Below are 13,776 nucleotides of genomic sequence, written 5' to 3' on the forward strand. Positions count from 1 at the left end.
ACATCTTTGGACTGTGGAGGAAACCGGAGCACCTGGAGGAAACCCATGCAGACATGGGGCAAATGTGCAAACTCCACACACACAGTTGCCCGAGGTTGGAAACAAACCTGGGACCCTGGTGCTGTGAGGCAGCACTGCTAATCACAGCCACAGTGCCGCCCTCTCTTTTTCTCTGAAAGTCCCATTGTACTCTAATGTAGTTCTTAAACATTATTTACCCCTGAAGTATGCTGACAGATTTTGCTGAAAATGTTTAATTTTCAAAATTTGTTTAGGAAAAGCTTCACCTTTTCATCAAAACATTAGTAAGACATTTGGTCTATTGCGTCTGCACTGATGCTCGAAAGAGCTTCCAACCCAAACTCATTTTCCTCCTCCCCACCAATCCCCATAACCCCACATTTACCATGGCTAATCCACCTGGTTTGCATATTCCTGGACACAATAGGACAATTTTGAAAGCAAGCAACCTAATTCTTTGGGCTGTGGAAGGATATGGTGGGGGCCCTGGAGCACCCATATGACATGGGGAGATTGGGCAACTGTATGTGGAGTTTGCACACTGTTAGAATCAACCCAGGGACCCAGGTGCTGTGAGACCGTGCTAAAAGCAGTGCCACTGCTATTGCTCCCAAAATTTTAACAATGCGGTTATATGAAAATAATACACCACCCTCAGATGAACAATGTAATTAAATGTGGAAAATGAAAAGTTACTATATTCAGCCAAATGCCATCCAATTTACTGGCTCAGCATTGAGTTGTGTTGAGTAAAATTAATATTTGCTATGCTGTAGACGTAATACCAAAGCGTTGGCATTTTGATTTTTTTTGTATTCACTCATTGGATTTGGCTGGCCTCCATGTAATATCCATCCCTAGTTGCCCTTGAAGGTGGTGGTGAGCTACTGCAGTCCATAATTCTTGAAGTTAGACCCACACTGCTGTTAGGAAGGGAATTCCAGGATTCTGACCTAGTAGCAGTAAAGCCATGACGATATATTTCCATGTCAAGATGGTGAGTGACTTGGAAGGGAACTTGTAGGTGATGGTGTTCTCCTGTTTCTGCCATCCTTGTGCTTCAAGACGGAATTGGGTATGGGTTTGGCAAGTGCTAAGGATGCTGTGTGATTTCTCCAATGCACATAGATAGTACATGCTGCTGCTGCTACTGAGAGCCATGACCGCTCCTTTCACCAGTGACAATCTCCAAGCTGCTTTGTCTTCTATGGGGTCAAGCTTTGAGTTTTGTTAGCGTGGCACTCGCCCAGGAAAGTGAGGAGTATTCCATTATACTTGTGCTTTAAGTGGTCAGACCTAAGGGAGTCAGGAAGTGAGTTTTTGCAGGATCCCTAGCCTCTGCTCTCGTAGCCACAGAATTTGTGGTAAGTTCTGTCTCTGGTCAATGTTAACCCAGGTTGTTGTTAGTGGGGGATTCACTGATTTGTAATGCCATCAAATGTTAGTACAGGGAGTCCCTGATTTGAAACAACTTACACTCTATATGGGATCGTTTTTGTAATTTTAAAGACCTGACATGAATATTTCCTGAACTTATGAGTGATGGCTTTACATTGTAGTGCATTGTGTTCTAACTTGCGGATAATCTGATATGCTAACAGACTCCAGAATAGAACCAGTTTGCAACTTGGGGTTGGCCCATATTTGCCAATATGCTCATTTAATTTCCTCCGGGTGGTAAGAGTAGAGAAGCAGATTCAGGGTGGTCGATGGCAGATCAATGTTTGTGATCCTACACTTACAATCTTCTACTGTATTTGTGTGGCATAGTGGATCTTGAAGCATTGCCTAAAGTTATGTCCAAAGATACATGTTGAAGCATTCCATGCCCCTCCTTGTCGGAGTCCTCCCACTGTATGGAGGCCAGCACTAATCTGTCTTTTGTGAATAATATGATGAATCAGCATTCACATTAATAATGACCTGTCTCTGAGATTCCTCACCACAAGATCATTGGAAGTATGACCAATTGATTCAGCTACAGTAGGGGTCATTGGTTTTGCCTGAATTTTTGGGATTTTATTATGCAGTGGCCACAGCAACAATGCATCAGTAAAAGTAGTGTCATCAGCAACCTCTAGTGACTGCTTAACAGTCTCCAAATAATGACGTTGCAACAGAAGGTCCCCTCCCAACAAGGTGGTTCATGAACACCAGAATCTGTTGTCCATGATGTCACTTCCTCCAGATGTGAGATGTAGTGCTGCGACTGAATGAAGATGTTCCCAGCTGCCACAGAAATGTTATTGTTGGAGCAAGGCTTGCGAACTGAAGTGAGGTGTGGCCTCCTTAGCCCAATGACACTCATGGTGACAGCAGTGCTAAATCTTCGTCGTCTTCCAAGAATCCACTGGGGACCTGACTGGGTTCTAAATATCTTCAAATCACACGATTCAAGGCAATCTTTACATTTGACTGTAAATATGTTGTTACTGAAAAGGTGAGCAGCCCTGGATTAGTCACAGAAGCAAATGCAGCTTTTTGTTCTCTTTTTCTGTTTGATAATCATTAATCATTTGACAACATCTTATCCTTGTTAAACATGTAAAGCTTTTATGCTACAGTGGGCATTAGATTGGCATTAAGGAGGAGTAGTCTGTGTAGCATCATGCCAACTGAAACTATTGCCATGAGTTAACATGGCTTTTTTTTTTGTGGAATTCCTACAGTGTGGAAGCAGGCCATTTGGCCCATCAAGCCCACACTGACCCTTTTAGGAGCATCTTAGCCAGAACCTGACCTTTCAAATCCTTCTAACTCTGCATTTCCCATGTTGAGCCTGCACATCCTTGGACACTACGCAAAATTTAGTATGACCAATCCACCTAACCTGTGCATCTTTGCACTGTGGGTTGAAACCCATGCAGAAATGGGGAGAATATATGGAGTTTGCACAGGTGCCCAAGGTTGGAATGGAAACCCAATCCCTGGTGCTGTGAGGCAGCAGTGCTGAGCAACAAACCCAATCGTTTACAAATGTGAAATTTTGTTTACAATGAAGTGTCACGTGTACTGCCTGTGTGTTCTAAGGACTGTGTTTTTGCTTCTCATCCACAATTTGTGCTGAGAAGATATTCTGGCTGGCCGTGGTTGAATTGGATGCAAGTGTGGTCTTTAAATTTGGAGTCTGTGGTTAGGTATCTGGAAAGTCCTAGCACAGAGCACCATTGCCAGTGATGATTGCAAGAGAGTGGTACCATAGGGGTGTGGTGCAAATGTAATGAGATGAGCAGCAGAGAATTAATTGTATGAGCTGTCTCACTGGACTTCATTGAGAGAGAGTCCCTCCATGAAACTACTCAAAATTAACACTGCAAACCGCGAGGGCTCTATTTTCCCAGAATTCAGCAAAGTAGCCAAAATACTGTCATGTTGACTTTATCAGGTTATCAAATTTCAACCACAGATTTTGAAGCCTTAATGTTTTGCTTTTTAACTTGGACTGCTCAGATAGTAAACTCAGCCAAAGTTGCTACGTAACCAGCAGTACAGAAGCACTGCAGTTTTTCTCCAGGACAGCTGTCCTCGCAATTAACAATAAATCCTTTTATAGTCCAGCAAGTGTCCAAACATTTCAACACTTTCTGGTTGTTTTTCTCAAAGTCCCAGTAACTGTCGTCTTACAGAAAAGTTGTTTGCAAAGGGGCAGTGACAAGTACACTTCCTCAGCAGGAGGATACCATTTCCACCCCCACACTTTCCTACCGATTTTCTCGAATGCATCCATTCCTGACTTTGGAGTCACCGTCAATCCTGGTATTAATGGTAACAAAGCTTTTCACTGTACCTCGGTACACATGACAATAAATTCAATTCAATGATTCTTTCTTCCTTCATCACTTCTGATGTTAATGAAGCCTGGGCAGAACTTTTAACACCTTCACTGGAGTCAATGGGTGGGGCAGAAGCATTGATTGTGGCATATTGATGCCATGAACTGTTGGGGAAGTGTTATGAGTCTTTAATCATTTCAGGTGTCCTCCAGAGCAATGTTTTGGATAACTGGGCCAATGGTTAACTTTTCTCTTTTCAGTAGATGTATTCCATTGCTTGTTTCTTCGCAGGGCAAGCCTCAGAGGCAACAGTCAATCCAAAGTCTTCAACTTACATTTGATTTTCAAAAAGAGAGTGTCTATGACTTGTAACATACCACATTGCTGTCAAAGGAAGGAAACCTTAAGTGGTGCAATGTGATCCCACTGGTTGTGATTTCCTCCAGCCAGGAGAAAGTGAGACAGTTTAGAGCACCTTTTCTAGAAGCGGCATCAACTTGTGGCACCATCAGTGTGCACATTTTGAGTTGATGTCGTTGATGTATCAAACCACAACGACTGGGACCACTTGGCAATTGTGACACACGTTATCTGTGCAGCCGGTGTGATGCACAGAATGTTTTCACCTGTTCTGCAAAGGAGGGCCTCTTAAAAATTAAGCACAATAGTTTTATTTGTTTTTACAGAAATGTAAATAAAAAATAATTGGGTGATATCAGATTTCAGAATGTTTTTGGAAAGTAGTGTTCTGGAATCTGAACAGAATTTAGTATAAAGATTTGGATTTGACAAAGTGAGCACCTTAAACTTTGTAAGGACACAAATAAACTTTTACTGTATGGGAGAGGTGCAATTGAATTCTAATCCTGGTTCTCCATGGAATTTAGCAGACTAGATCCTACACTAAAAATTTCTATGTTGATGCTGCCTGAGAAAATTAACTGCATTCAGACAGGAAGAGGGACTGCTTGAGTGGAATTAATTGTGAAGGTAATTATCAGATTTAACAACCTTAAAATCAGTAGTCTTAATTATTAAGCATGCCTTTTGTGTGCTATTTAAATTGATCTGTTGTTACCATGACCTTTCTAAACTAGTAAAACTTCACTGCACTATAAATGACTGTGTTTCCTTGGTTGTGAAGTGCATTGGGAGCATGGTAATGAGTAATATATATGCAAGGTCTTTAATGCAAGTTCGTAAGCAACTGAACCGTGATTGGAGATACGATCAGCATTTTGAGTCTCAGAAAACAGGAACCATGTAATCTAGTTAAGAAATAATGGTTGTCTGATACAAAGCTGTTTATAAATTAGATAAATGACAAGAAATGTCTATGTGGCTCCAGATCTACATCACAGTAAATTCCTCACATTATGGGTTTAAAATATGAAGTGCAAATATCATGTGCTTCCTTTCAGTTTCACAGTAAAACTTTTCATCTTTGATTTTGGCGATTAGAATTTAAACTCCATTTTAGAAGACTGATTCTTCAAGATTTTCCAAAGAACAATAAGTACCTTCCTCCATAAAATGGTGGTTGGATTCATTTTGTGTTGTAATTAGTAAAATGACAGATTTTTGTAAAGTATTTGACCATCCAGTATTAATTGTCATGGAGATTATTTTAAGAGAATGTCTGCAGAATTGCTGCAGACCTGCGATGTTGGCAACTAGACACTAAACCTTACTTTAGAAGATTTAACTCTTTGAAAAATCTTGAAGGATCTATAGATATCTCTCAAAGGATCAGAATCTTTTGGGTTGTATTTTTCAGTGTAGGTATTGCAAGTTACCTCCAGAGTTCTAGACATCTGCATACTTCCTGTGACCTTTGCTAGAGAATGCAACTGCTTATTTGCCCTCCATAATAATGCTTTTTACTTTTTTCTTTGACAGAAATATAAAATTAATAGTAAATTCCTTCAAGCTTCAAGTAATTTGTATCTCCACTTTGAATCAGCTTTTAGCCTTCTGTCCTTTCTATTTCCTCTGTTTTGTGATATTTTGCCACATTAAGGACACCGTGTAACTGTAAGTTACCGATAACAAAATATAGCATTTTAAAGTTACGTCAGGACCAAAGACAGGTTCACTGAAAGGGCTATGGACGTGATGGGGCATTTTGAAAGGATGAATTATTATGACATATAACAAACTTGACTTTAGACATGGCAACTTTGCTGAAGTCATCAATGTAAGAGTTGAATACTACAAAAAGAGATGAGTGGAGCATGCTCACAACATTACACTGTTGTGCTAAAAACTGCAGTAGAATATAGGTCAGTGGAAGTCAGAATTTAGTTTGTGGCTGTAGTCATGCTGACGAGAGGTTATGGTTGTTAGTTGCCCGTCATTGCAGCCTAGAGCATCCCTGACATTCCTAGGAGCAGGAGAATCAATGTTTCGAGCAAGAATACTTCTTCAGGAAACCTGATTCCTGATGCAGGTCTCTTGCCCAATACGCCGATTCTCCTGCTCGGATGCTACCTGAGCTGCTGTGCTTTTCCAGCACCACAATCTCAACCCTGATCTCCAGCATCTACTGTCCTCTCATCCTCCAATACTAACATTCCATCTGGCCTAAACATCATCGGTTGCTTCATCAATGACTCTTCCATTGTAAGATCAAGCTTGAACTGTTCCAAATTTGTTTTGTAGTGTTCAATTCAAGTGTCAATCTCAGATATTTAGGAAATCCGTTCTAGCTCCAGCAGAATCTGGTTAGTAAGCAGGTTTGGACTGGCAAGTATGTGTTTTTCATGCCATATAAGTATCCGCTTATTTATCTGCAACGAGTGTTCCACCATCGATCATGTTCAATGGTACTATGTTTTATAAATCAACTTCACTGAGTCACTGCTGCGCAAAGCATAACTAGATTGGTTCTTTCAATATGTCTACATGAGCAGGGAAGAACTTAACATTAAGTGATATGTCACTTTTTTTTATGCCTCACAGCCTCTCTACCTTCTGCATGACTTAATTTGGGAGTGGAATGGAATATATCTGCATGTCGGTATCACTGCCAGTTTACCTGCCATCTTGAAATGAACTTACGATCATTGCCACTTGGTCAGTATCTTAGTTCCCAATCAAAACTAGTGTGATGAACTATCTCTCTAAAAGATTACAAATTCCAAAGAGAAGGTTTACTCCTTAGGATGGTTAAAGTTTAGTCATCTGACTCTGCTCCTCAGAGGATACGATCTTTTAAAAAAAATCTTAGGTCAGGCAGAAGAGTTCAGGCTAATCCAACAAGACAAAATGAAAAATTAATACCCAGCTGCTTTCACTTCTCGTGTCTTCTGTGGGGTTGGGGTTGATATTAGTAGGTCAATGTGTGGTTTTTGTAACTTTCGTAACCAAGTAATTATCTATATTATAAAATGAAGAAAAATGGATATATAATTAGCACAGTTACTTCAGTCTAGTTTCCCTAGGTTTTGTGCAACTTCCTTTGATCAGCAAAAACCATTAAAATGTACTACAACCTTTGAAACTGGAAAATGTATGGACTCTCAGGGTAATTCTGCTTGTTGTTAGTTGCTGGCAATGTGACCCATTAACCTGTGAAAATGTTTGGTGTGGATATCCTACAGAGATTGAATGTGAGCATGCATTGTAGAGTCGTTTCTGAGTGTGCGCTTGAAATTATGCTGTAAACTAATGTATTTCATGCATACTTTAGGGGCATTTAAACATGTAAGGAGGGTGAGAGAGTGCAACTGCGGAAGGCAAGTAATAAGTTTTGAAGTTAGAAAGCTCTTTCTGCATCAACAGCTCCCAACCCGAAATGGTAGCTAAGATTTCTTTTTATACCATAGTTAACCAAAACTACCAATTTATTCTTCCAGGCTTAAATTTAGGCCTTTTGACTCTCGACCAAATGATTTCCTACTGTGGTGTGCAATTCTATGCAATCTCTTGTTATTAATCATCATGTCTGTGCAAATCATCACTTAGAGCACCGATTAAATCACCCTTTAACAATCTTTTGTTTCAAGGAGATCAATCCAAACTCCTCATCTTTCTACACCCCTATCACCATTGTAGCCAATCTCTTCTGTACCTTGTCTGAAGCCTCATCGTTGTGGTGCTCAGATTGACACACCAATGATTTTTTTTTTTTTAAATTCTTTGACATCATATGGATGCTGCTGGCTTGGCCAACATTTGTCTTTAGTTACCTTGAATCTCCATAGACCTTGAGGAATTGATGCATCAAAAGTGCTGTTTGGAAAAGTTGTAGGATTGTGCTCTTGCAGCTTTGAAGAAACAGCAATATAGTTTTGAGTCAGATTAATATATGGCTTGGGGGAGAGCTTGCAGATGATGGCTTCCTGTTCCTCTGCCCTTGCCCTTCTAGATGGGTAGAGGTTGTGTGTTTTGAAGAAGGTATTGATGAAGCCTTGGTGATAAAGTGCATTTTGTGGATGGTATACACTGCTGGCAATATGCATTAATGGTGGAGGGAGTGGATGGGTAATGTGGTGGATCAGTGTCAATCAAGGGGGCTGTTTTGTCTTGGAGAAGAGAATGCTGACCTAAAGATATATCATAAATTTTTCACCTTTTTTGCAGTGTGGTTTGATACAAAGCCAGCAATCTTTCATTTTTCAACTGCCTTCTGAACCTATTGTTATAGCTTTGCAATGTGTGTGAGAGAGACATAATTGTGTCCGGACATAATTATTCCTGTATCCACTCTAAAATTGGATTCTTTTGTATATGTTGCTTCACAGGACAGCCGGAGCAGTGTAAAGGTTAGGTATCAAAACTGAAGCTTGTTAGATGGCTTAAAAAATCTGGAAAAGTGATGATAAAGTGTCATTTTACAGAGACATGAGGGGTGGCTGTAGTTTGTGTGTGTGGGTGGGGGGGGAAGAAAGAAAGATTTTTTTGGATTAAAATGACAAAACAAAGATACAGGTTCTGGTTGTTTAGTTCCTTTAAACTTGTTTTATCATTCAGTGTGATCATGGCTGATTTTCATATTCAGACATCCTTTTTTTGCATTAAATGTGATTCTGGTTCCTATAATCAAAATAAGATCAGTTTTTATACTCTTGCCTCCTTCATTTGAAGACTAATTTTATCCGATAAAACTCAGCTATTCGTTTAAAAGTGATCACCTGGCACATCTTTTAAAAGCAATTTCACGTTTTGCTAAATTAGGTGGAAATAACATTGTATAAATTCTTCCTCTGTACAGTACATGTCAAAGTTATACCACCTAGCCTTTAAACATTAATTTCTTCTCAAATAAAATCTGGCATAATGTCAAGAAGTTAATTGTTAAGAGGTTATTTCTTCAAGGTTTCTCAATTTAAGTACTTGTTTTTAGCTGTGTGGACAGTTCTAAGACAAAGATTTTGTCTATTATTAAGGCTATAAATACAAGCAGTGGCTTGCACAATTATTATTTGGAGTTTGTCACACTTTGAGAGAAACCTTTCCAACACCTCCGATTACTGTTCTAGAAACTTCTATATTTATTACATAACCACCAAAAATATTTCCTTCTTCTGCTTCTGACATTGTCAACGGATCTTATATTTAAAAAAATTCAGTAAAGCTGCACTTGGTACTCCCTATGTTAAGATTGCCAGCATTATCTAAGGCAATGTCAGAGAAATTATGAGAAAGTGAAAAGTGTAGTTAATGTAATTATTCTTGAAGGTTTGTTAAAAGTGAAAAATATTTCAAGCTCTTCCATTAACTCTTTTTTTCAGAATTTATTTCATCCACTGTTTCTTGCACTTAACTTTGATTTACTGCTTGATGTCTGTAGACTTAACTGTATTGTTGACACACATTCAGAATGAATGTAGGACTTAAATGCAACATATATATCATTACCAATTTGAATAGAGTTTCTCTCACTTGTGGCATTCCTGGAATGTTAGTGCTTGGGTCAACATACAATGCCGATTACTAATAGTGAATAACTTCCCTTGTTTCTGAATTATGCAACTTTATTGAAAAGCTGAATTACTGTGTGTTGGAAATTTGAAATAAAAACTGAATTTTAGAAATATTCTAAGGTGGGTGAACTTAAGGCGTGGATCGGTACCTGGGGCTACGATGTTGTGGCCATCACGGAAACGTGGATAGAAGGGGGCCAGGAATGGTTGTTGGAGGTTCCTGGTTACAGATGTTTCAGTAGGATTAGGGAGGGTGGTAAAAAAGGAGGGGGGTGGGGTGGCGTTGCTGATTAGAAATGGTATAACGGCTGCAGAAAGGCAGTTCGAGGGGGATCTGACTTTAGAGGTAGTATGGGCTGAAGTCAGAAATAGGAAAGGTGCAGTCACCTTGTTGGGTGTTTACTATAGGCCCCCCAATAGCAGCAGAGATGTGGAGAAACAGATTGGGAAACAGATTTTGGAAAGGTGCAGAAGCCACAGGGTAGTAGTCATGGGTGATTTCAACTTCCCAAATATTGATTGGAAGCTCTTTAGATCAAGTAGATTGGATGGGGCGGTGTTTGTGCAGTGTGTCCAGGAAGCTTTTCTAACTCAGTATGTAGATTGTTCGACCAGAGGGGAGGCCATTTTGGATTTGGTACTCGGTAATGAACCGGGACAAGTGATGGGCTTGTTAGTGGGTGAACATTTTGGTGATGGTAACCACAATTCTGTGACCTTTCACCTTGGTTATGGAGAGAGATAGGTGCGTGCAACAGGGTAGGTTTTACAATTGGGGGAAGAGTAATTACGATGCTGTAAGACAGGATCTGAGGAGCATAAGTTGGGAGCATAGGCTGTCGAAGGATGTCGTGGAAATGTGGAACGTTTTCAAGGAACAGATACGACGTGTCCTTGATATGTATGTATCGGTCAGGCAGGAAAGAAATGGTCGTGTGAGGGAACCTTGGTTGATGAGGGAGGTTGAATGTCTTGTAAAGAGGAAGAAGGAGGCTTACATAAGGTTGAGGAAACAAGGTTCAGACAGAGCAGTGGAGGGATACAGGATAGCCAGAAGGGACCTGAAGAAAGGGATTAGGAGAGCCAAGAGAGGGCATGGAAAATCTCTGGCGGATAGGATCAAGGATAACCCAAAGGCATTTTATGCGTATGTGAGAAACATGAGAATGACGAGAAAGCGGGTAGGTCCAATCAAGGATAGTAGTGGGAGACTGTGTATTGAGTCGGAAGAGATAGGAGAGGTCTTGAATGAGTACTTTTCTTCAGTATTTACGAATGAGAGGAACCATATTGTTGAAGAGGAGAGTGTGAAACGGACTGGTAAGCTAGAGGAGATACATGTTAGGAAGGAAGATGTGTTGGACATTTTGAACAACTTGAGGATAGACAAGTCCCCCGGGCCTGATGGAATATATCCTAGGATTATGTGGGAAGCAAGAGAGGAAATTGCAGTACCGTTGGCAATGATCTTTTCATCTTCACTGTCAATGGGGGTGGTACCACGGGGCTGGAGAGTGGCGAATGTTGTGCCCCTGTTCAAAAAAGGGAATAGGGATAACCCCGGGAATTACAGGGCAGTTAGTCTTACTTCAGTGGTAGGTAAAGTAATGGAAAGGGTACTGAGTGATCGGATTTATGAGTATCTGGAAAGGCACTGCTTGATTAGGGACAGCCAGCACGGATTTGTGAAGGGTAGGTCTTGTCTTACAAGTCTTATTGAATTCTTTGAGGAGGTGACCAAGCATGTGGATGAGGGTAGAGCAGTGGATGTAGTATACATGGATTTTAGTAAGGCATTTGATAAGGTTCCCCATGGTAGGCTTATGCGGAAAGTCAGGAGGCATGGGATAGAGGGAAATTTGGCCAATTGGATAGAAAACTGGCTAACCGGTCGAAGTCAGAGAGTGGTGGTAGATGGTAAATATTCAGCCTGGAGCCCAGTTACAAGTGGAGTTCCGCAGGGATCAGTTCTGGGTCCTCTAATGTTCGTAATTTTTATTAATGACTTGGATGAGGGAGTCGAAGGGTGGGTCAGTAAATTTGCAGATGAAACTAAGATTGGTGGAGTTGTGGATAGTGAGGAGGGCTCTTGTCGGCTGCAAAGGGACTTGGATATGATGCAGAGCTGGGCTGAGGAGTGGCAGATGGAGTTCAACCCTTCCAAGTGTGAGGTTGTCCATTTTGGAAAGACAAATAAGAATGCGGAATACAGGGTTAACGGTAGGGTTCTTAGTGAGGTGGAGGAACAGAGGGATCTTGGGGTCTATGTTCATAGGTCTTTGAAAGTTGCCACTCAGGTGGATAGAGCTTGTAAGAAGGCCTATCGTGTATTAGCGTTCATTAGCAGAGGGATTGAATTCAAGGGTCGTGAAGAGATGTTGCAACTGTACAGGACTTTGGTTAGGCCACATTTGGAGTACTGAGTGCAGTTCTGGTCGCCTCACTTTAGGAAAGATGTGGAAGCTTTGGAGAGGGTGCAGAGAAGATTTTACCAGGATGTTGCCTGGAATGGAGAATAGGTCGTACGAGGATAGGTTGAGAGTGCTAGGCCTTTTCTCATTGGAACGGTGAAGGATGAGGGGTGACTTGATAGAGGTTTATAAAATGATCAGAGGAATAGATAGAGTAGACAGTCAGAAACTTTTTCCCCGGGTACAACAGTGTTACAAGGGGACATAAATTTAAGGTGAAGGGTGGAAGGTATAGGGGAGATGTCAGGGGTGGGTTCTTTACCCAGAGAGTGGTGGGGGCATGGAATGCGCTGCCTGTGGGAGTGGTAGAGTCAGAATCTTTGGTGACCTTTTAAGCGGCAATTGGATAGGTATATGGATGGGTGCTTAAGCTAGGACAAATGTTTGGCACAACATCGTGGGCCGAAGGGCCTGTTGTGTGCTGTATTGTTCTATGTTCTACAGACATTGGAGAAAAAATTAACTTAGTGTTTCAAGATGATGAAATGTGATTGACCTGAAGTTTTGTTTGTGGTTCCGTATATTAGATCATCTGAGTACACTCAGTATTTTTCAATATAATTGCAATACTTCTCATTCCAAAAAGCTGTGGGCAACATATGCATATGTCCAAACAGCAATATCTATTGTTTTCCATAGATTTTCATGCTGACGATCTTTAAATCAAATTGGCCTAATTAATATGCTATTAAGTTTCAAAAGCTAAGTAGGTCTTTCATCAAATTATTGTTAAATATTCTTAATATAAACTTAGTGCACTATTTGCTGTTCAATTCTATTTTTGCTTTATTATTGATTATATTTGAGTTGTTGCCATTGAATTGGTTTTGTGTAGAAAGAGTTTTAAATGATCAAAAGGCTATGTTTCCACATGGTGAAATTTGGGTGATATAATCTTTGGATAGTACAGTCAAGAAGCAGTGAAGAGTATGCCTACTGTCTTTTGAATTCTTTAACTGATAAGGATTGTTTTTGCTGTGCTTCACTTGTGGTTAATATAAGTAGGTCTTGAAAACGATGTGAACAATGTGTTGGGGTTTTGCAGAAGATGAAGTTATATAGTGATGATTTAGGCTTATGTATATTAGTAGAATACTACGAGCAATCATTTTTCTAACGCTAATCCAGGAACTTTCTAGTAGTTTGTGGTGAAGAATGAACCGTAAATATGTCTTAGCAGGAGAGGTTCTTATTTTGGTTAACAACTTAAGATTTATTATGTTTTAGTAACTTTATATTATGCCGATGAAATTGTGAGAAGTAGAAGAACATCCTATCTCCAGCTTCAGAGCTCGCCAAGACTCTGCTTAATACTGCCCCGATATTCTCTAACACATAAAGGAATAGGTTGGGCTCAGATCAGCTGTTTCAAAACAATTATGCAGCAGATGTGGTGAAGGCATGCATGCAGGATTTAGTAGAGAAGGCAGTCAGCTGGAATTGAAGGCAGGCAATATCGTCAGAGTGAAAAACGTTGTTAGTAATGAATAGAATATGAGGGTCAAAGTTGAACAGGATAGCAACATAGTGAAAATGACTTGTCCGTGACAAGTGGGTCACACGTTGAAAATGTTGGCTTTATTT

This window comes from Chiloscyllium plagiosum, unplaced genomic scaffold (genome assembly GCF_037043375.1).
Source record: "Chiloscyllium plagiosum isolate Xiang-an unplaced genomic scaffold, Cpla_swu_hap1 HiC_scaffold_9, whole genome shotgun sequence".
Lineage (NCBI taxonomy): Eukaryota > Metazoa > Chordata > Chondrichthyes > Orectolobiformes > Hemiscylliidae > Chiloscyllium > Chiloscyllium plagiosum.